Source organism: Sorex fumeus, unplaced genomic scaffold (genome assembly GCF_029834395.1).
Source record: "Sorex fumeus unplaced genomic scaffold, SorFum_2.1 ptg000008l, whole genome shotgun sequence".
Classification (NCBI taxonomy): domain Eukaryota; kingdom Metazoa; phylum Chordata; class Mammalia; order Eulipotyphla; family Soricidae; genus Sorex; species Sorex fumeus.
The window spans coordinates 84442696-84467178 of record NW_026606065.1 but is presented as its reverse complement, the minus strand read 5'-3'; positions in this window follow the sequence as shown (position 1 = coordinate 84467178).

The following is a 24483-nucleotide window of genomic DNA, read 5'->3' as shown; positions in this document are numbered from 1 at the left end:
GTATGCACAAAAGATGTGCCTGGGGATTTGACTTAGGGATAGTCTTGCATGTGTGAGGTCCTGAGTTCAATTCCTGGCACTGTACTCCATTGTGAGTGTGATCTTCAACACCATAAGAATATCTCCCTACCCGAGCCCTGCCCATCCCAGCCACAATAACAAAGATGACAAACGAGTTCAGTTTCATTTGTTTTGTTTTGGTTTAAATGTTTGTGGTTGTTTGGGGCCAAACAAGCAATGCTCAGGATTTTCTTCTGGCTCTGATTCTATGTTCAAAGATAACTCCTAAAATGGCTTGGGAGAACTATGTGGTGCTGAAGATTAAATATGGATCGGCCGAATGCTTGGTAAGCACCCTACCCACTATGTTATTACTCTGGCCCCAAAGGATTGACTTTAAAGATTATATTTAAATATGAACAGCACTGTAAATTTAACATCTAGAATAATATTCTGAGTTATATTTTTTATTGGGCTGGAGCGATAGCACAGTGGGTAGGGCATTTGCCTTGCACGTGGCCAACCCGGGTTCGATTCCTCCGCCCCTCTTGGAGAGCGTGGCAAACTACCGAGAATATTTTGCCCACATGGCAAAGCCTGGCAAGCTACCTGTGACATACTTGATATGCCAAAAACAGCAACAACAAGTCTTACAATTTGTTGTGAGATGTTACTGGTACCCGCTCGAGCGAATCGATGAACAATGGGAGGACAGTGCTACAGTGACAGTGCTTGATCACTTGATCACTTGATATCCTGTTACTCATCAATTTGTTCAAGTGGGTGCCAGTAACGTCTCCATTTGTCCCTGTCGCGTGCTAGTGTAGCCCAATGACATCTGCTAGTTCTAGGAACACGAAGAGCCTCAAACCAATCGTTCAGGGTCTTGACAAAGAAGTTTGACCATCTCATAGGTGAGCGGCCACGTGGCCTTTCGATGTCCCCGTGGAATCTAGTTGGTAATGGCTCTAGTCCAGTGGTCATCTCTAAATCTCATTACGTGTCCAGCCCATCTGATTTTCTACACCTTGGCAAACAAGACAGCGTCCCTGATTCTTGAGCATTGATGGAGGTCGGAACTTCGAATTCTTTCTCTCATTTGAGTGAAGCATGATACTCCAAGCATAGCTCTTTCGATTCCTCTTTGAGAGACCCAAATAGCGTTCTCATTCTGTTTTCATAGGGCCCAGGTCTCTGAGGCATATGTTAATGTAGGAAGAACAGTGGAATCGAAGAGATGTTCCCAGAGCCAGAGATTCTTCGTCTTAGCTATTTCTTGGATTCTCCTGAAGGCGTTCCAAGCCACTTTCTTCCTCCTGCGCAACTCAGGTGCCAGGTCATTCATGATGTTGACTTCTCGACCTAGGTACACATAACTGTTGCATTCAGAGATGGTCTTTTTGTTGAGAGCAAATGGAGCGTCAGGAATGAGGCTGTTTCTCATAAACATTTTCTGCATGAAATTTAGCTGTAGTCTGACCTTTCCACACTCACGGTCAAAGTTGGCCAGCATTTGTACTGCTTGGTTAACTTTTGGTGTTATTAGAATGATGTCATCAGCAAAGCGGAGGTGGTGTAGTTGCCGACCATCTATCTTCACTCCCATTCTAGTCACCCCATGACGTTCTCGAGGGTGGCACTGAAGAGTTTCAATGAAATGGTATCACCTTGCTGAACCCCTCTCTTGACATCGATGATCACTTCTTTGTAGAATGGTGAGATCCTGGTATTGAATCCGTAATACAGCTCACGGAGGATCCTGATGCATTGAGTTTGAACACCCTGATTGGCTAGGACTTCGATGACAGCTTCCGTCTCAACAGAATCAAAGGCCTTCTTTAAATCAATGAACGTTAGACAGAGCGGCATCTTGAACTCCCGAGAAACCTCAATGAGCTTGGTTATTGTGTGGATATGGTCGATCATGCTGAATCCTTGCGGACCCAGCTTGTCCTTTATCTAGTGTTCTGCCAATCCTATTCAGGATGACTCGAATGAACAGCTTGTAGATGACAGACAATAGGCAGATTGGGCGATAGTTGCCAATGTTGTGGATGTCTCTCTTCTTGTATAGTAGTATAGTCCTGCTGGTTTTCCATTGGTATGGAACCTTGCATTCAGACAGGTAGCGTATGAAGAGCCGAACCAGTGTATTGATGAGTACTGATGGTAGGTTCTTTAGGTGTTCAGGTCTGACCTTGTCTGGACCGGGTGCTCTTTGTTTCTTTACAGAGGAAATGGTGTGCCAGATTTCAGAAGGAAGAACATTGGGATCGACATATCCATCCTGCGGAATTTGGTATGTGGACATGGCTATCAAAGAGATCTAAGTAGAAGTCATGAATAATCTTCTCCATTGCCCTTCTGGAAGATGTGATAGATCCATCAGGACGTCGGAGGGTAGTCATCTTGGTCTTGTAGTTGGTGAAGGACAGGTGGGCATTACGAATGCTTTTCCCGGCTTCTGCGGCATCTACCACCACTGCTGCTCTTCTCTCTTTGAGGTCTTCCTTGATTGCTTCTATGCACTGCTTTGCAAGCTCGGACGTTCACTTGCGGTTGCCTGAGGCATGCACCAAACCATGTTGGCGAATAAGCTCAAGAGTTTTCGAAGACAGGCTTTTTTTTTTTTTTGGTGGTTATCTCTCTCTTGACATTCCTCGCACAATCACGGAGGTGATGAACCAGTCGATCATATTCCTCGTCAATATTGTCAATGATGGCATCTTCCCATGTTGCTGCAACAGAGCCAAAGAGCTCCCAGTTGATGGTCATTCTGGGAGTTCTCTTCTTAAACTTTGCAGTCCTTTCTCCCCGCTCTGTGAAGTAGAATTTTGCACAAAGGAGATGGTGGTCCGATCCTGTTTGGAATTTTGGGACCACAGTGATATCGGTCAGGCAAAACTGTCGATTGAATATGATGTGGTCAATTTCATTGTGGAATTGTCCACCGGGAGACTCCCATGTCCAATGCTTAGATTCAGCCTTCTGGAACAGTGAGTCACCATGGATGGTCTTGGTCGACATGATGAACTCAGACAGTCTCTCACCCTGTTCGTTCCATTCTAGGCCATGGGTCCTGATGAGGAGTTCTTCGGCTGATCTTCTCGGTCCTATCTTGGCATTAAAATCACCAACAATGATCTTGTAGAAGGTGTGGTCTTCTTTATAGAACTTCTCCAGCTCCATGAAGTACTTCTCAATTTCTCCTTCATCATAATTGGATGTTGGTGCGTAGACAACAAAGATATAACTGCCAGCAGAGAGCTACATCTATTCAAGTGTAATCCTCCAATTCGGGTTGTTGGTCATCGAATGAATCAATGCTCATGGCAAGGTTCGTGTTGACATGGACACCAACACCACTGACGCCTCTTTTGTCGCATGTTCCAAGGAACAGTTCCTCTCCAGTGTCAAAAATGACATGATGTGATTGATGTCTTCTCATCTCGGTCAGACCAATGATGTCATACTTGATCTTTCACGCTTATACCATCAGTTCCTCGATGGATGCATCTGATGCCAGCGTACATGCATTGAAAGTACAGACAGTCATTTTTGTCTTTCTTCGTTTTGGCAGCCTAGTTTGGCTTTGAGATTTTTTTCAACCTCTCCTTCCACATCCTTCTCAACGTTGCTGTATTGGTGGATCCTTCAGGGTCAGGGGAATGAAGCCCATTGTGTTTACTGGATTTGGCATATCGAATGCGCCATGGATACAGTGACAGTGCTACAGAATAAAAATGCTTTAAGAATCAGAAAATTGTGTAATTAAACTATCCCCAAATGATCAAGTCTTTAGAATAGCGTAATTGGGGCAATCATGGGAAAACATGAAATTATCTTTATTTATCCTTGCAATGATTTGAAAATTCTGAAGAAACTGACTGGAAGCATTCAAGTGGAGAAGTTTAGGAGGTAAGTGCAGACATGTGTTGAGAATTTAGTGAATGTCTTGGCAGAGATTACAAATTTGGGAGTTATCCAAATAGACTTATATGTTTGATCCTGAGAACCCCAGGACATCCCCTCCCCCCAGTAACTCTCTGGAAGTAGTCCTTGAGCAGTGCAAAATGTGCCCCCCCAATAAATCAATAAATAAGTAAATAACTAATATTTGTATAATCAAGTAATTATCACTTTTTATTTTTTTTAAAATGGTAGTCAGAGTTTTAACTCTTTTTGTTTGTTTAGTTATCTTTTTGTTTTGTGTCCCTACATGATAGAGTTCAGGGATTATTCCTGGATCTGTGCTCGAAGATCACTCACTACTGCATAGGCTCTGGGGAACATGGAGGTTCTGGGGATGGGACCTGGGTCAGCTGCATGCAAGACAAGCAACATACCCTCTGTCCTATTGGCTTCATCCCTGGACCCCAGGGATTTAATGTGTTTTTTTTTTTAAGTTTAATTTACTGAGGTCAGAGAGATAATACAAGACTTATGCTCTTATACACCACTGCCCTCCGTTGAGTACCTGGTACACATATAGTACCCCAAACACAATCAGGAGTGATTTGTAAGCACAGAGCTAGTAGTAATAGTCTCAGAGCATCACGAGATGTGGTTCAACCTTCCCCTCTGTCTCTCTCCGCAAAAATTTGTCTTCCTTACTACCCACCCTCATTCCAACCTATCCCTACCCAATATCTCCATTTGATCCAAAGGAGTATGTTTTAGTCTGTATTTTCCATCTGAAGAAAAGTGCTTCTTTATCATTCTTGCCTGACTGCAATGCACAGGTAGGTGAGAAAGAAATGCTTTTGTGAGTAGATTTCAGAGCTAATCCAGTCTGCTCAGTTTTAATTTTTTTTTCTTTTGCTTTTTTGTTTGGGAGTCACACCAGGGGATGCTCAGGGATTACTCCTGGTTCTGCCCTCACTCCTGGTAGTGCTCAGGGAATCATATGGGATGCATAGTATCAAACCTGGTTGGTTTCATGCAAGGCAAATATCCTACCCCACTGTATATCTCCCTGACCCAGTTTTTAATTTTTTAACCTTAATTTATCATTCACATCAATTTTCCTTGATACATTTTAGCTCCTTCTGGAGTGTTAGTTTGGATCTTTCATTCCCAGCCAGGGACCTGCTTCTGCCTTTACCAGCAATGACCCTACAGTCCCACTTCCTGACTCAAACAAGGTTGTGCTTTGCCCTTTCCACCTAGCTGATGACAAATTTCCCCAGCCTCTCCTTAGCCTACTTCATCTGTGACCTTCTGCTGGTTCTGCTTTGTGTCAAGGGTGTGAGAGAAAAGAGAAGAAGATGAGTTATGAGGTGGTGGGCAGGAGGAATGTGAGAAAATAAACAGCAAAGGCCACAAGAGAAAAGATTCCACTGGGTCACATTGTAATTTTCTCCTGTACCCCCTCCAACCCCCTGGCTCTTACTGCTGGCCCAGGGAATCCCCCTGTGCTCACCAGAGACTTTCTACAACAGGAATACCTGGTGGCATCAGCAACATGAGTCTGGCACAGAGCAGGACATTGGAGTCTGGCACAGAGAGGGACAAGGGGTGGCATTTTCCATCTGCACAGACACCCCCATGGGCAACATCTCAGGCTAAAAATGCTTCCTCTACGAGGTCAAACAAGAACTGTCAAAGGGTTTCACAAACCAGGAGTAATGTACAAGTCAGTATGGACATTTTAATCAGAATGGAGTGCAGTTAATCCACTTCTTAATCATGAGTATTGAAGAAACATGTTATTCACTGTTGTAGCCCCTCCTCCAATGTACCACTTCCTATTCAATGCAGCCCCTGGGGCCTTGTTCATTAAGTGTAAGTAGGTTTCCATCTGTACCCTAGCAAAATCCCAACAGTTCACTGTGGTATTTGCTAGTTTATTGTCTGTAACTTATACCCTGGGGCATGGTGGTGTTCTGTTTTTTGTGTTTTTTTTTTTTAAGTCAAATAAACCATTTTCTGTCTGCACCTAAGTCTCTTTTAGCAGACATGTAGGTGGGCGTGTAAGAGAAACACAATGGCTGGATGAAAACCCTGTACTGCGTAGCTCTTTAGAGCCCGCAGAACCAGCCCTCACATCATGTTTTGTCACAATCCTATGGCAAAACTAACCTCATGCTTAAATATACAAAATACAGCCTAAAATGGCAAGGATTGGAACCAAAGCCTCAAAACACTGTACATCATTTTAACAAGTTCAAATGTATTTTATTGAAAAACTGTGTAATCACAAATTAACTGAGTGAAGGCAGCAATCGGTGGCCATGAGCCTCTTCCTTCACTCCAGCCTGCAGTCACCACCAACAGACACATGAAGGAGGGAACAGGGCCTCCAGGCTGGCTGGTGATCAGTTGCCATTTATTTCGTTCTCCCCAGTGGAGAGCAGTCTCACTAAGCACCCCATTCCAGTCTTACACTGCCCCTCATTCCCATCTCCTCCTGTCCCCATGCTAGTCTTTCCACACTCCATCTCGCAGGTCTGTCTAGCCCCAACCTCCAAGCATTGGGGATATCAACCACACCTAAGTTCCATGTGGTTGATCAACATATGAAAGCCCTTCCTGATCTTGAGCAGCCAGGAGATCAGTTTAAGGGTGTGTTTCTCCTTTCCTTAGTCCAACAACCATTGAAACAGTCATATTAATTCTACTTCTTAATATTAGTCATCTTGTATGGACACAGTAAGAGATACATTACACTTGTAGGGTGGCTGGCCTGGGTAAATCTCGCTATAGATTCCACACTACAATGCTCAGGCCAGATTAATCTTTCCTAAACCTACCAGGGTCCTAATCCAGTTTTTACTCTTTGGATCATGATAGAATTTGTCCATGACTGTGCTCTTAACTTACGGTTATTATGCCTCTTAGCCTGGCCCGCTTTGATGCAGGGTAGCTCACAGCTTGCTCTGGGTCCATTCAGTCCCTCGTCGGGACTCTGCTTTTGGGGTGATAGGAATTAGGGAACTGAGGCTTAAATCAAGAAAACAGATGCCCAGGAATGAATTTTATTCAGAGTAATTAACTCCTAAGTTACAAAAGCATACCATTGATTGTCTTCCTGTGCCTATACAAGAAGGACATTGCTCTGAAGTAAACTGTGCAAAAGGACATAAGAGAAGGATAAAAGCAACATTTCACTTACAAATACAAAATCAGAGATTTCTGAGGAATTTGGCTTTACAAGTCGCAGGTACTCGCTTAGAAGAAATGAGTGATTAACAGGTAGCAAAAGCAGAGCACAGAGAAGTTAAAGATTAATACCAAGGAAATGAGAGTGCTTCAAGAGCTTGTGCTGTGATGGGTATTACTCAATAAACCTAAGCGCCTTGTGGCAGAGGAGAAAGCACAAACCAATATTATCCTACAAAAAACTACCATTCATTTGTTGAGAGTTGGAGAGATCTCAATTAGTAGGATGTAGATTAGATAAAAAAGACAAGAAGGAAATGTTTTTATGTTAAACCTATTAGATAAGCTGGATCTACCTTTGTCAAGATCTTTAGAACAGGAAAAAACAGAAGAGTTCACAAATATTACCCTCACGAGCCTGCTCCACTTTCTAGATTCTTCTGTCACTCTCGCTGTCATCTTTGAGGCCTATCAAGGCTCAGGAAAGAGACACCAAGGGGAAGGAGGATCTTGGTCATAGAATAAATTGAGCACTGCTCAATCAAAATTCCATCCCATTCCCTCTTCTGCCTACTCTTCTTTCATTTCCACTTTAGCATTTTCCATAACCTTTAATATGTTTTCTACCCAAAAATATTTACAACAATTCCATCTCTCTTCCTTGCCAACAATATCGTCAGGAATTGTGAAGTTTGCTACCAATGCCATAAGAGAAATTAAATCATCATAGAAGATGTGCTTGACCAAGAGATTATTAATGGAAGATATCTTTGTTATAATGTGTTCTCTGATCTCTTGGAGTTCATATATTGGGATTTGACTTGAAATCATCCTAAAATGTGGCATCGGGTTTGTTTTACGGTGTAAATTCCAGAAAATGAAAACTCACAATAGACACAACACACACTTTGGAAGGAAATACATGCATCTTGAGGATGTGAGCCATGGGAAATCAACTTAGGTTATCTTTATTAACCCACATCTTGGTACAAAGCACTGTGGGATAGGATAAAGCATTTTCATTCCTTTGTTCATGCATATTTATATTCTATATGTATTGACTGTTTGTAGTTACATTCCATGCATAATGAGCACTTTCTGGTCAGGTTACTCTGCCAGGTGCTGAATGCTCAAAAGGCTGATTCCCAGACTTGGAACTGACTCAACATAGACTTAGTGATGATATTGAAACATGAGCATGTCAGACAGAATGGGGAAGGTGTCACAAAAATTTATAAACATGTAGCCTGTACTCAGGAGTAGCCTAGTTCCCCTTTAACTGGTCTGAGTGAGGCTTTGCAGATGAGTTACTGCATCTTCTGGGACATATGGAATGAGGAAAGGATAAGTGGAGGCCATATCATTCTTCCAGAGGAAATTGGCAAGAGTGAAGGGGAGAGGGACAACAAGAAGAGAGATCACAGATGATGCAACTAGGGATTCCAAGCAGAGTGAGAAAAGATATGATTTCTATAGGATAGTGGATAGGGTGTTTGCCTTGCATGCGGCAGACCTGGGTTCGATTTCTCCGCCCCTCGGAGAGCCCAACAACCTACCAAGAGTATTCCACCCACACGGCATAGCCAGGCAAGCTACCCGTGATGTATTTGATATGCCAAACACAGTAACAACAAGTCTCACAATGGAGACATACTGGTGCCCACTTGAGAAAATCTATGAACAACGGGAGGACAGTGCTACAGTGCTATCATAACAATATTCATTAGTGACTATTAATTGGAAAAAGAGAGATAGTACAGAGGATAAGACACTTGCCTTGCATATGGCTTACCAAGATTTATTCCCTGGCACCACATATGGTCCTTGAACACTTCCAGGAGTGATCCCAGAGCACAGAACCATGAGGAAGTCCTGGGCACTGCCAGGTGTGACCCCAAAACAAAAACAACAATGACCATGTATGTATTGAACATCTGACTCATCCTAGGCACTTCACTATTTTTACATGAATTCTAAGAAGTTCTCCCCACCCAAGCCCAGTTTATAGATCAGGACACTGAGGCTCAAGTTACTCAGTAACTTCAAGCAAGAACTGGGATTTAATCCAGAATGCCCGACCCCAAAGACTGTGCTTTCTTTGTTCTTCTATGTTGTTAAGTAGCCACGAGAATGTGATTTTGTGGGAGACTCAAGAAAAAAAGATGGATCTTAGCATATTCATGGTATAGGTTTCTTCACATATGCTTTTCTTTCTTTTTCGAGTTCTTAGTAGTTACAAAAGTAACCAATCATAGCAGCTTTTCTGAGTTTTGAGGTCCCCATTGATCCAGATTGCCAAGTACATACCTAAGTGGCAGTCAGCTTCCCTTACTGCCAAGTACTCAGAATTGTTTCAACCGGAAGTGCTGGACACCCCATGTTTGCATGCACAATTAGAGTGACTGGAGCATTTCAGCTCCTCTATTCTTCCCTTGATTCACTTCCTCTTCTTAAGCACCCATGCCTTGAATTCTGCATCTTGCTTTTCACACTTCCTGAGAGCTGGATCTTGTACGAGGCCAGAATCCCAGTGGAATGTTCTCTTCTGTCTGCCTCCCAGGCTGTGTCGGACAGGGATTGCTTCACTTTATGTCTGCAGAATGGAGAGTGTGAGCCAGGAATTCCTGGTAAACTTGCCACCCAGCAGAGCCTGACAATCCTAGGAAGGTGATAAGACCCTCCGCAGATTGGGGGTGACACATTGTCTTATCCACAAGTTGCTTTTCTTGTTATTCCCAGACAGCTACCTGAATGTTTCTTATCCCGGTGTGGAATCTAACTCATCTCCTACTCGAGCATCATTGCATAACCTTCTCTCCTCCTGGACCCAGAACTCCTTGCAGAGTGGACTGTTTCTAATTTAGCTGAAAACCTTGGGTCCCAGCACAGCATTTGGCACCTCGTGGCATTCCATACATATTTGCTGAGGGAATAAACAAACACGGAGTGTTCGGTGAGGTAAGGGTGAGTCCTTCCAGAGGACATACTTGCAGGCTGTTTGGACCCATGCCACTTGAACTTTGGAGAAAATTCCACATAGGGACAGAACTTTGCAAACACAAATATTGAGACACTATCTTAACCACTGAAGGGAAAGCCAGTGAAGAAACGAGAGTCAGACCTTCCCAGGATAATCCAGAAAATGTGTACATTTAAGCCTTTCTCGATTTTTAGAGTTCAGGATATCATGTAGATTATCCAAGAAGCTGCAATGCAAGGGAAGGATTTCTTTTACAGCAAAATTTATAGGTTAGTGCTTCCCTAAATATATTTTCTGGGGGTTCAAAAATAAGAAAAAATATGAATATGTTTAATCTATACTGGGAAGAGGAAATGCCAAAGGACTCATAAGGATGGAGTAAGCAATTCTACCACAGACTTTTTCTAACCCATTTTATGGCATCATTGGAAAATTCATTGAGGTGATTCTGTTATCTTCATTTTATTCTTCATTGATCTATTTTTGTGTGGATTGTGTGGGAATCAAAACCAATGCCTCACCTATGTGAGCCTTGTTCCCACTTAATTCTTTTCCCCCATTGTCCCACTGGTTGCAGATTAGCATCTTCCACTTGCATGATCTCACAATCAATGACACCCAAGGCTGAGTGCTGAAGCCTTATGTTAATGTTTCCCCTACAGTACTTTTATTCTCAGCCTCTCTCCCAAATAAACACAAGAGGAAACATCTTGTCCCATCTTACTCTCTGTGAAATTTGGATTATTCAAGCCCTACTAATATCAATTTTACTTTTAAGAGAAATAACATACCAACCTCCCAAAAACATCGCTCTGTAGAGTACTGAGAGCCAATCTAACAGCAGTGTGGACTCTGCTCCCCCAGAGGTGTTCAATCTATGTCAGAAACACCAACAACCCTTCCAGTTCCTAGGGGAAAGGATTTCACCTAACATTCCCAATAAAATCTAGTAAATACGGTGTGAGTCATGTCATTGAGTCCTCTGAAGAGAGGGTCACAAATACTCTTTTATGAGTCATCTAGTTATGCTGCTAAACTAGAACCATCTGAAGCCATTTCCACAAAGGCAATGTGAGAAATGTGTTAAATGTTTCCCTTTCCTTGAGAACATGTGTTGAAGAAAGTCCTTGCTCTGTGTCATGTGGTAGAGGGACACTTGACTGTTCATCCTGGGTTTCCTTTCTAGTTGGGATCCAGGCAGCCTCAGCAAGGGCTCTATGGAGAACTGGAACCTCCTCCAGGAAGGTTGGAAGAACAACACTAGAAGAAATGACACAAAGGGGGAAAAATAGAGTACTGAGGTATCAAAAAAGAGCCATTCCAGGGGCTGGAAAGATAACTGAAAGGGCATTTATCTTGCATGCAGCTGACCTGGGTTCTATCCCCACCATCCCATATGGTCCTCTGAACACCAACAGGAGTAATTCCTCAGAGCAGAACCAGGAGTAACCCCTGAACATCACCAGGTTATAATATTTAACAAAAAAAACAACCAAAAACACAACCCCGAATCCAAAAGACAGTAGCAGAGAGGCAAGGGGAATGGGAAGGTTGGGAGTTTTGTTCTCAACCTTTTCTTGGCCCTCCAAGATTCTTCTGAGGATCTCCTTTCATCCCACCTCTTCACACTTGCCCAAAATTTTAGGACTTGGTAATTAGGCTCCATTCTGACACCAACAGAAAAATAAGACACATACATATGTAGGAGAGGAGCAAATCTTAGAAGACACCCTCAATTGTATCTAGAGATTAGGTAGGCCATACCTAGAATTATCAAAATGCTGAAGTAAAAAGAATGGAAGTGAGAGACAGACAAGCACATAGACACTTAGATATATAGACAGAAACAAGGACACATGACAGAAAATGGTAAGAGAACAACACAAGCATATAAGAATTTGAGGTGACTGTTCCAGTGGAAAAATAGTGTCTGAATTCCAAGTCCTTAGTGAGAACTCATCTCTCTTTTCCAAGTTATATATATATGTATATGTGTGTGTGTGTGTGTGTATATATCTATATCTATATATATATATATTAGCACACAAGGCTCAACCTATAACAACATATTAGTAATCTCTTATACAAGGACTTAATGGCTCCAGGGCGAGATGTAACCATCTTCACACAAATTCCTGTAAGAAACTTTTTTGGATCATTTTTAGCAGGTTATTCATAACTAGCAATACAAAATAAATTATTTAGGTCCTGCCTTGAGGCAGGTTTGGGGGAATGGAAATATTCGAAATATGGTGGTAGAAGGTATAACGATAGTGAAATTGGTGTTGGAATATTGAATATAATAAATTATTGTGAACTTCATAAAAATAAAATAAAATTAAGAAAAAATATTTTTAAAAAATTTTTAAATAAATGTAATATACACTTCAGAAAAAAAATATGTAGTGCACCTCAGATGACCAGCCCACAAGGGAGTTTATTGTTCATATTGGCATCCACTGGTCTGGAACCCACCCTTCCCTAAAAATAAAAAATACTCCTTATTTTTCTCTTTTAAAGCCCTGTCTTGTCACCTGAAGACAAGATGGTTGCTTCATAAACTGAGTCTGTGATCTTTCAACATGCTAGTTTGTTGTCAATAAAGCTTTCTCCATTTGTCACCAAATCTCTGGTGTGACTGACCTCTGTGTTTCACAGCAGTAGTGGAACCAGACTTTTGAGTGTTTTATTTTATTTTTACTTGGTTTTTGGGTCACTCCTGGCTCTGTGCTCAGTGATCATTCCTGGACAGGCTCAGGGAAACCTCTGTGGTACTGGAGATTGAAGTCAGTTGGTCACATCCTAGGAATGTGCCTTACCAGCTCTACTATCTCTCTGCCCCCAAAGCACCTTTACTCTACCCTTCTTTACATCCTGGATTTTTCCCTCTACCTCATATAGATGTTTTCCCCTCACAACCCCCATTGTTATGTAGGTGTATTATCTAGCTTCAGAACAAGGAGGCTGAGAATATGTGCTTGGGGGGAAGGTGGGATGGGCAGAAACTGCTGACTCTGTCATTCTGATGTCAGTGGACCCCACGGGTGGCTCATGTAGAGTGGGGAGGAGAAAAACTGTCACTTTCTCCCAAACCGTCTCTGTCACATGGGACCCAGGGTTACTGGGTTCTTGTCTCTCTTAGCAGAAAATAATTTCAAGAGTAGACAAGCAGTGAAGTAAAACAGATTTTATTTGGAGAGCCTTTGAAGTTGTAGGGGGGATATGGGGGAGGGAAGTTGGCAGAGAGAGAGTAACGCACTCAAGAGAGAACGCGGGCTTCTCCAAGGGTAGAGAGAGCCCCTACACACACCCCAGCATTTGACATGAAAGCATGAAGTACACATCTCAAGAGGGATGAGATGCGGGCGACACATGTGCCACATGTGCTCGGTGACGTGGGTGCAAGCAGCACATGGGCTCGGGCAGCATATGCACACCCTTCCTTTGTTCAAGGTGGCCTTTATAGGGTTTCTCCAACCTGCCCCCGCGTGGGGCTTCTACCTAGGACAAAGTCTGTTGCTAAGGAGGTTACCAGGGGGGTTGGGAGTAGTGGTCTTCTTTGAAATTCCTTTCCTGGTCTTGTTTCTGCAGGATATTCTCTGGGTCTGTTGCTGGCGCCAGGTGAGGGTCTTATCAGGCCTTAGTTCCTGTTTTTTTCCTGTTTTTCCTGTTTTCTGCAAGGTTGGCTTTTGCCATTGCCTTGGGAAGGGTCCTTCCCTATCTACCTGCCTGCATCAATTTCACTCTGGACTCATTTGAGATTTTGTCTGGCATCAACTGTCCAAGTCATCAAGTGGCTATTGAGGGACAATTTTGATGAGATAAGTAGATTATGTACTGGCACAGCAGAAAATTCCTCTCACATTACATTCAGAAACTAATCAGGGGTTCTACCTCTTTATAAATGATTTTTTTCTTATTTCTATCTCAGGTGCTCAAGGTCTACCTCCTCTCTTTAACAAATCTAAATTAGTCTTTCATTTCCCATTAGCCATTTTGGGTTTACAGTGTCACTAACAGTGGTTGGGATACCAGAAAAAATGCTTCTCTTTTCAGTTATTGTGTCAAACAGACACTGTGGATACCAACATTTCTGGAAAATGTTAAGAGTAGTGAGGTGATGCATTCCCCATATCTTTTTGGACAACAAATTGACAAACAAACAACAAAGTGTCATTTAGAAAAGAAAACTGGGAAATTTAAGGGATTATTCACACAATCCTGCTGAAAAGACAGAATAAGAACAAGGATCCTTATTTAATAACTCCCAATTCAAAACCTCTTCCTATGACTTGGCAAACCTGGAGGAGAAAGAGGCATAGGAGGGGGTGGGAGTTGGAATTGTCATTTTGGGATTCTTTGCTGGGCTGGGCTGGCATGCCTCATTGTAAAGGGGTAGTGAGAGAGTGATATTTGGGCAAGAAGGTGATTTGAGTCTGCCCCTGTTCCTTGTGGCATTTTTTGTATGCCATTAACGCCATTTCATGAACAGAGTTTAGTCTACAACCAATATGTAAGCATCAACTCGCGTCAGAATGGGGTTTCCCAGTTGGGAACATGAAATTAGAGCTGAATGAACTGGGCAGGCCATCTCCTGGGAGACTGCCTTGGAGCTGCCAACCTCCTTGCTGGTCTTGGCCAACACCAAGTTACTCATTCAGTAGACAGGACCTCCAATCTGCAGGGCCCATGAGGAAATTTGAGTTTGGGGTTCATCTTCAACTTAGTCTTTCTGGTTGTCTGCCCAAAATAGTTGCATCTGTGGTCTTTAGATCACCCCTAAATCTAGTCATTTTCTCACAAGTCATGCACAGTCAGAGAGGAGAGAAGAAAGAGAGAGCAGGGATAATTCTGTGGCATCTTTCTTGGTAACGCTTGGATTCTGAGCCAGGGGGTTGGAGTCGGAGAGACGTCTCAAACCTTCTGATCCCAGAGTAGCTCTAATAGCCTTAAATGCTTTCTTTGAAAGCCAGAGCACACTTCTAAACCGTTGCAGTGGGGTTATCTTAATCTGCTAGCTCCAGGCAGAACTGACCTCTAATAGGTCTATAGGAGACATAATAAACCAGCTGGAAGCTTGATTTTAGATAGCAAGGATGTGGCTTCTTGGCAGGAATAGAGGGCTTTGCTTAAGAAAGGGGGGGGGGGGAGTGGAGAACAGGTTTGCCTGCAGGCTAGATGATTTGACCTAGAAGGAGACACTGAAAGCTCAGAGAATCTGGCAGAATTGGTTACAGTGGTGGCATATAGGAGTATGAGTTTGCGGGAGGGGGTTGGTGATTCCCAGGGAAGGCAAACCACTCCTAGAGTCTCAGTTGATGCTCTGCCAGCGCCCAGGTACGGGAAAGAAACAAAGTGCACAAAAAGCAGGATGCTTGTCACAGGCACTTGTAGGAGACTCTAGAGACCCACCATCAGAGTTAGTACCTAGTTCAGTGAACCACAGGAAGTCCAACTATAGAGCATAAGAGTCCTTATCACAGGCACCTCAAAACCTAATCACAGTTGAACTATTGTTTTCCTGACTTCCTCCAAGTCCCTGTCCTGGGGAAAGCAGAACATATATCCCTAGGTACTGGAATATATCACTATCACTCTTCTTCCTTTCTCCTGGTCCCCCAAGATCATCAGACATGGTGATCCATTGGTGTCTCTTCACTTCTCATCTGTGTCCCCACAAAGATTTCCTCATTTCAAGATCTTTTACCGGCCCCTGTCCTAACCTCACAGTAGTAGTCACTGGCTGGGGAAGTTTTGCAGAGATGCAAAAGTGATCAAGTCATTCCACACTTAAAATTGTTTAAAAGTTTATTGCTTTCCAGGTGAAATATAAGAGGATTTGTCATGGCATTCAAGGCCTCTCATGATTCTATCCTTGATCAGTCAAACTCATTTCTTTTCTTTTCTTTCCTTCTCTTTTCTTTTTTTCCCTTTCTTCTCACCAGTTTTATTGAGAATTAATTGCTATTCATTATCAATATTCATCTTCTGATGTAGAGAAAATTAAGAAACAATAAAAGAAAAAGAGGGAAGTAATTTCTCCTTGTCATTAAAATGCTTAGGATTTGTTCTCTTAACAACTCTCCATATACAACAGTGCTGGCTATGATCACTACGTTTTAATACATTCCTAGCATTCATTTAGCTTAAGATTGGTAGTTTGTGTTTTGACCATCTTTTTTATGACCACCTTCCTCTAATCCTCAATTCTCCCTTTTCTTCCCTTATCCTCTACCTCTGGTTAAATCTTAAATCTGGTCTCTTGTTCCATGACTGTTTGTTTGTTGTTGTTGTTAATTTTTCTTTTTCTCTAAGACTTCTCATATGTGCCACATCATTCAAAAGTTCTGAATTATTTTACATATCCATCATGTTGTAAACAATAGGGTTTCCTCTGGCTTTATGGATGAATAGTATTCCACTAAACAACAGAACAACAAAAGATAGGAGTGCAGATTTATTTCCAAGTTAGACTTTCTGTTACCTTTGTATATAATGCCACGAGTTGACTCTCTGGGTTATATGGTAGTTAGAGTTTAAATTTTTTGAGGAACGTACATACTGTGGTCCATAAATGGCCTTATTAATTTTCATTCCCACCAACTGTGTAGAGAGTTTCTTTTTCCCAATTCCTGCCAATATTTCTTATCTCTTTGTCTTTGTCATGAAGGCCATTCTAATAACCATGAAGGGTTATTTCATCTTGCTTTGCATTCCTCTATCTCTAGTCACACGGAGCATCTTTCTATGTACTTAATTGGCCTTTATTGTAATTTCTTTGGAGAAATGTTGATTCAAAGTCGTTGCCCATGTTTCAGTTGAGTTATTTAGTGTTTTAATTTACTCCTCCATACCACCATGAACATTTTCAGGGCCCATAGCATGACTAGACCCGAGCAAGGAACTGAGAGATCAGGTATCATTAGAATGGACCCTGGTCTAGTGAGCACTACTGGTGAGATCCCTGTGTATTTTTTTTTATTAAAAAAATTTTTAATAGTGAGACATCATGAGGTACAGTTTCAGACTTGCACATTTTTGTGCTTGGGTTTCATTTATACAATGATCAAATACCCATCCCTCCACCAGTGTCCATTTCCCACCACCATGAATCCCAGTATCACTCCCACCCCCCATTCCCCCCATCCCACCCTGCCTCTGTGGCAGGGCATTCCCCTCTGTTCTCTCTCTCCTTTTGGGTGTTGTGGTTTGCAAAAGAAATATTGAGTGGCAATCATGTTTGGTCTATAGTCTACTTTCAGCATGCTTCTCCCACCCTGGGAGGATCCTCACAACACATTTATTTGGTGTTACCTTCTCTATCTGAGCTCCCTTTTCCCCTAGCATGTGTGGTTGGCCTACAAGCCATGGAGTAAAATTCCTGGTACTAATCTCAGCCATTCTTGGGTATTAGTCTCCTATTTTGTTACTTTATGTTCCCGAGATGAATGCAATCTTTCTATGTCTATCCCTTTCTTTCTGAGTCATTTTGCTTAACATGATACTTTCCATGTAGTACCACTTGTATGTAAATTTCATGACTTTGTCTTTTCTAACAGCTACATAGTACTCCATTGTGTAAATGTACCAAAGTTTCTTTAACCAGTCATCTGTTCTCGGGCACTCAGGTTTTTTCCAGATTCTGGCTATTGTAAAGAGTGCTGCAATAAACAGATAATTGCAGATGTCACTTCGACTATACTTTTTTGCCTCTCTGGGATACATTCCCAGGAGTGGTATTGCTGGATCAAATGGGAGCTCAATTTCTAATTTTTTGAGAATCGCCCATACTGTTTTCCAAAAGGGCTGAACCAGTCGGCATTCCCACCAACAGTGAAGGAGGGTCCCTTTCTCACCAAATCAGAGCCAGCACCGGTTGCTTTTGTTCTTGTGGATATGGGCCAGTCTCTGTGGTGTGAGGTGATATCTCATTGTGGTTTTGATCTGCATCTCCCTGATGATTAATGATGTGGAACATTTTCTCATGTGCCTTTTAGCCATTCGGATTTCTTCTTTGTCAAAGTTTCTATTCATTTCATCTCCTCATTTTTTGATGGGGTTGAATGTTTTCTTTTTGTGGAGTTCAACCAGTACTTTGTATCACTTAATCACTTAATGATGAACTCAGACAGTCTCTCACCCTGTTCATTCCATTCTAGGCCATGGGTCCCGATGTGAAGTTCTTCAGCTGATCTTCTCGGTCCTATCTTGGCATTAAAATCACCCACAATGATCTTGTAGAAGGTGTGGTCTTCTTTATAGAACTTCTCTAGCTCCATGTAGAACTTCTCGATTTCTCTTTCATCATAATGAGATGTTGGTGCGTAGACAACGAAGATAGAAACTGCAGCAGTGAGCCACATCTATTCAAATGTAAACGTCCGATTCGGGTTGTTAGGCATTCGAATGAATCAATGCTCTTGGCCAAGTTTGTGTTGACAAGGACACCGACGCCTCCAACACCTCTTTTATCGCATGTTCCGAGGAACAATTCTTCTCCAGTGTCGAAAACGGCATGGTGAGATTCGTGCCTTCTTGTCTCGGTCAGACCAATGATGTCGTACTTGATCATTCGCGCTTGTACCATCAGGTCCTCGATGGATGCATCTGATGCTAGCGTACGTGCATTGAAAGTACAGACGATCATTTTTGTCTTCCTTCATTGTGGCAGCCTAGGTCGGCCTTGAGATTTTGTCGGCCGCTCCTTTCTCATCCTTCTCAGTGCTGCCATGTCGGTGAAGCCTTCAGGGTCAGATGAATGAGACCAGTTGTAGTTACTGGTTTTAGCATATCGAATACACAGCGGATAGCTTGCCAGGCTCTTCCTTGCGGGTGGAATACTCTCGGTAGCTTGCCAGTCTTTCCGAGAGGGATAGAGGCTTTTGGGGTGACCTCTAATCACCCTTGTAGGTGTTACCATATTTGAACCCTATCAAATATGGTACGACAATTCCGGAAGATGGGTATTTAGTGTCTTATGATGTGTTGTGCGGTCGCTTTGCGGCCGTGTGGGTCCAGAAAGCGTCCTGAAGTGTGGCGACGGCTGGGTAGTGGAAGTAGTGTCGAGAGTGGAAGTCTGCCAGTGGGGTATTTATCTGGGTAGGATGGGTCTCCTGTGCACAATTCGATCCCTGGGTGGTTGATGGAAGCAGACAGGGCAGGGTAGGGTGGGGCTCCTGATTAGAATCTCTTTGTCACCTGTGGTGGTGGGAGCCAGCAGAGAAGCTCTGTCCCTGGGTCCGCTGAGCCTGGAGTCCAAGGTCTCAGAGAGTTCCGCTTATCTTGTTCCGTGGGTCTTCAGTTCTGCGTGGGTCTCGGCCAGAGCTGCCACGCGGGTCCGGAAAGCGTCCTGGAGTGTGGCGACGGCTGGGTAGTGGAAGTAGTGTCTGAGTTCATCATGTCGACCAAGACCATTCATGATAACTCACAGTTCCAGAAGGCAGAATCTAAACGATGGACATGGGAGTCTCCCGGTGGACGATTCCACAACGAAATAGACCACATCATATTCAATCGACGGTTTTGCCTGACTGATGTCGCTGTTGTCCCAAAATTTCGAACGGGATCGGACCACCGTCTCCTTCGTGCAAAATTCTACTTCACAGAGCGGGGAGAAAGGGCTGCAGAGTTCAAAAAGAGAACTCCCAGAATGACCACCAACTGGGAACTATTTGGTACTATTGCGGCAACATGGGAAGATGCCATTGTTGACAACATTGACAAGGAATACGATCGACTGGTTCAGCACCTCCATGAATGTGCGAGGAACCTCAAGAGAGAGATAGCCACAAAAAATCGCCTGTCTTCGAAAACTCTTGAGCTAATTCGCCAGCGTGGTTTGGCGCATGCCTCAGGCAACCGCAAGCTAATGTCCGAGCTCGCAAAGCAGTGCAGAGATGCGATCAAGGAAGACCTCAAAGAGAGAAGAGCAGAAGTACTGGTAGATGCGGCAGAAGCCAGGAAAAGTATTCGTAACGCCCGCCTGTCCTTCACCAACTATAAGACCAAGATGACTGCCCTCCGACGTCCTGATGGATCCATCACATCCTCCAGAATGGCAATGGAGAAGATTATCCATGACTTCCACTCAAATCTCTTCGATAGCCATGTCCACTTGCCGACATATCAAATTCCACAGGATGGATATGTTGTTCCCAACGTTCTCCCTTCCGAAATCCGACACGCCATTTCGTCTGTAAAGAAACAAACAGCACCTGGCCCAGACAAGGTCAGACCTGAACACCTGAAGAACCTGCCGTCAGTACTCATCAATACACTGGCTCGGCTCTTCACTCGCTACCTGTCTGAATGCAAGGTTCCATCCCAATGGAAAACCAGCAGGACCGTACTACTGTTCAAGAAGGGAGACATCCATGACATTGGCAACTATCGCCCAATCTGCCTATTGTCTGTCATCTACAAGTTGTTCACTCGAGTCATCCTAAATAGGATTGGCAGAACACTAGATGAAGGACAACCATGCGAGCAAGCAGGGCTCCGCAAAGGATTCAGCACCATCGACCATATCCACAAGATAACCAAGCTCATTGAGGTTTCTCAGGAGTTCAAGATGCCGCTCTGTTTAATGTTCATTGATTTAAAGAAGGCCTTTGATTCTGTTGAGATGGAAGCGGTCATTGAAGCCCTAGCCAATCAGGGCATTCAAGCCCAATACATCAGGATCCTCCGTGAGCTGTATTGCGGATTCACTACCAGGATCTCACCATTCTACAAAGAAGTGATCGTTGATGTCAAGAGAGGGGTGCGGCAGGGTGATACCATTTCACCAAAACTCTTCAGTGCCACCCTCGAGAACATCATGCGACGACTGGAATGGGAAGGAATGGGAGTGAAGATAGATGGTCGGCAACTACACCACCTCCGCTTTGCTGATGACATTGTTTTAATAACACCAAACATCAGCCAAGCGGCACAAATGCTGGCCGACTTTGACCGTGAGTGTGGAAAGGTAGGACTACAGCTGAATCTTACGAAGACAATGTTTATGAGAAACAGCCTTGTTCCTGCCGCCCCATTCGCTCTCAATGGAACGACCATCTCCGAATGCAACAGCTATGTGTACCTAGGTCGAGAGGTCAACATGACAAATGACCTGTCACCCGAGCTGCGCAGGAGGAAGAGAGCGGCTTGGAACGCCTTCAAGAATGTCGAAGAAATAGCTAAGAGGACGAAGAACCTCCGGCTCCGGGCACATCTCTTTGATTCCACTGTTCTTCCTGCATTAATATATGCCTCAGAGACCTGGGCCCTACGCAAACAAGATGAGAACGCTATTCAGGTCTCCCAAAGAAGAATAGTAAGAGCTATGCTTGGAATATCACGTTTCACTCAAATGAGAGAACGAATCCGGAGTTCTGACATCCGTCGACGATCAAGGATCAGGGACGCTGTCTCATTTGCCAAGGTGTCGAAAATCAGATGGGCTGGTCACGTAATGAGATTTAAAGACGACCGCTGGACTAGAGCTGTTACTGATTGGATTCCATGGGATGTCAAAAGACCGCGTGGCCGCCCACCTTCCAGATGGTCAGACTTCTTCGTCAAGATCATGAACGATCGGTTTGAGGCCCTTCATGTTCCCGGAGCGAACAGATGCCATTGGGCTACACTAGCACGCGACAGGGACAAATGGAGACGTTACTGGCGCCCACTCAAGCAAATCGATGACTAACGGAAAATTAAGTGATTAATTTTTTAATTAATTATTAAATAAATAAATAAATAAAGTAACGTCTCCATTTGTCCCTGTCGCATGCTAGTGTAGCCCAATGGCATCTGTTCGCTCCGGGAACATGAAGGGCCTCAAACCGGTCGTTCATAATCTTGATGAAGAAGTCTGACCATCTGGTAGGTGGGTGGCCAGATGGTATTTTTTATATCCTTGAAATTAACCCCTTATCAGATGTGTAGTTGGCGAATATCCTTTCCCATTCTGTAGACTGCCTTTGTATTTTGGTCACTGTTTCTTTTGAGGTGCAGAAGCTTCTTAGTTTAAGATAGTCCCATTTGTCTATCTCTGTTTTCACTTGCTTGGCCAGCAGTGTGACATCTTTGAAGACACCATTAGCTTCTATGTCATGAAGGGTTTTGCCAACATTTTCCTCAATGTATCTTATAGATTCCGGTCTGATGTTGAGGTCTTTAATCCACTTAGATCTTACTTTTGTACATGGAGTTAGGCAGAGATCTGAGTCCATTTTTTTGCATGTAGCCGTTCAGTTTTGCCAGCATAATTTGTTAAAGAGGATTTCCCTGCTCCACTTCACTTTTCTTGCCCCCTTATCTAAGATTAGATGCTCGTATGCTTGCGGGGGGGACGTCAGTATATTCAACCCTGTTCCATTGGTCTACAGCTCTGCCTTTGTTCCAGTACCATGCTGTTTTAATTATTACTGCCTTGTAGTAGAGTTTGAAGTTGGGGGGGGGGTTGATCCCTCCCATTTTCTTTTTCCCAAGAATTGCTTTAGCTATTCGTGGGGGCTTATTGTCCCATATAAATTTCAGGAGTGTTTGCTCCACTTCTTTGAAGAATGTCATGGGTATCCTAATAGGGATTGTGTTGAATTTATACAGTGCTTTGGGAAGTATTGCCATTTTCACAATGTTAATTCTCCCCATCCATGAACAGGGGATATTTTTCCATTTCCTCGTGTCCTCTTTTATTTCCTGAAGTAGCGTTTTGTAGTTTTCTTTGTACAGGTCCTTTACTTCCTTAGTTAAGGTGATTCCTAGGTACTTGATTTTCTGGGGCACAATTGTGAATGGGATTGTTTTCTTCATGTCACTTTCTTCTCTTTCACTCTTTGCATATAGGAAAGCCATGGACTTTTGGGTATTGATTTTATAGCCTGCCACTTTACTATACAAGCCTGTTGTTTCTAGAAGTTTCTTGGTAGAGGTTTTAGGATTCTCTAAGTATAGTATCATATCGTCTGCGAATAGTGAGAGCATGATTTCTTCCTTTCCTACCTAGATGCCCCTAATATCTTTTTCTTGCCTAATCGCTATTGCAGGTACTTCCAGTACTATATTGAACAGCAGTGGAGAGAGTGGACATCCTTGTCTCGTCCTTGATCTTAGATGGAAGGCTCTCAGTTTTTCGCCATTGAGGACGATGCTTGCTGTAGGCTTGCGGTAGATGGCTTTAACTATATTGAGGAAAGTCCCCTCTATCCCCATTTTGGCTAGGGTTTTCATCATAAATGGGTGCTGGATCTTGTCAAATGCTTTCTCTGCATCTATTGATATAATCATATGATTTTTATTTTTCTTTTGTTGATATGGTGTATTATGTTGATTGATTTCCGAGTGTTAAACCAATCTTGCATCCCTGGGATGAATCCTACTTGGTCATGGTGTATGATCTTTTTGATGAGTAGTTGAATTCTATTTGCTAGTATTTTGTTGAGAATCTTCGCATCCGTGTTCATCAGGGATATTGGCCTGTAGTTTTCTTTTCTCGTGGTGTCTTTGTTTCCTTTTGGTATTAGAGAGATATGGGCTTCATAGAAACTGTTTGGGAGAGTTTCCATTTTTTCAATTTTCTGGAAAACCTTGAGAAGGATTGGCAGCAGGTCCTCATTAAATGTTTGGAAAAATTCGCTAGTGAATCCATCTGGGCCCGGGCTTTTGTTTTTGGGAAGACTTTTGATTGCAGTTTCTATTTCGTTGATGTTAATAGGTCTATTCAGATACTCCAGATCTTCTTGATTCAGCTTTGGGAGATTATGGGAGTCCAGGAGTTTGTCCATTTCTGCTAGGTTCTCTTGTTTCGTGGCATACAGACTTTCAAAGTAGTCTCTGATGATCTTTTGTATTTCTTTGGTTTCTGTTGTGATATCCCCCTTCTCATTTCTGATTCAGTTTATTGGGTTCTCTCTCTATGTTTCTTTGTGAGTGTTGCTAGTGGTTTATCTATCTTGTTTATTTTCTCGAAGAACCAGCTCTTGGTTTCATTGATCTTTCGGAATGTTTCTTTGGTTTTCATGTCATTGATTTCTGCTCTAATTTTTATGATCTCTTTTCTTCTGCCTGATTTAGGCTCTTTCTGTTGATCCTTTTCTAAGGTCTTGAGCTGTGAGGTCAGGTTGTTTATGTGCATTGTTTCTACAGACCTAAGATATGCTTGCAGAGCTATAAATTTTCCCCTTAATATGGTTTTCGCTGCATCCCATAGGTTCTGGTAGCTCATGTCTTCATTCTCATTTGTTTCCAAGTATCTTTTGATTTCGTCCTTGACTTCATTCCTGACCCACTTGTTGTTCAGCATTGAGTTGTTTAATTTCCAGGTGTTTGATTTGGTTCTCCGTGTCTGTGTGTGATTCACTTCTATCCTCAGTGCATCATGGTCTGAAAAGATGGCTGATACTATTTCTATCTTC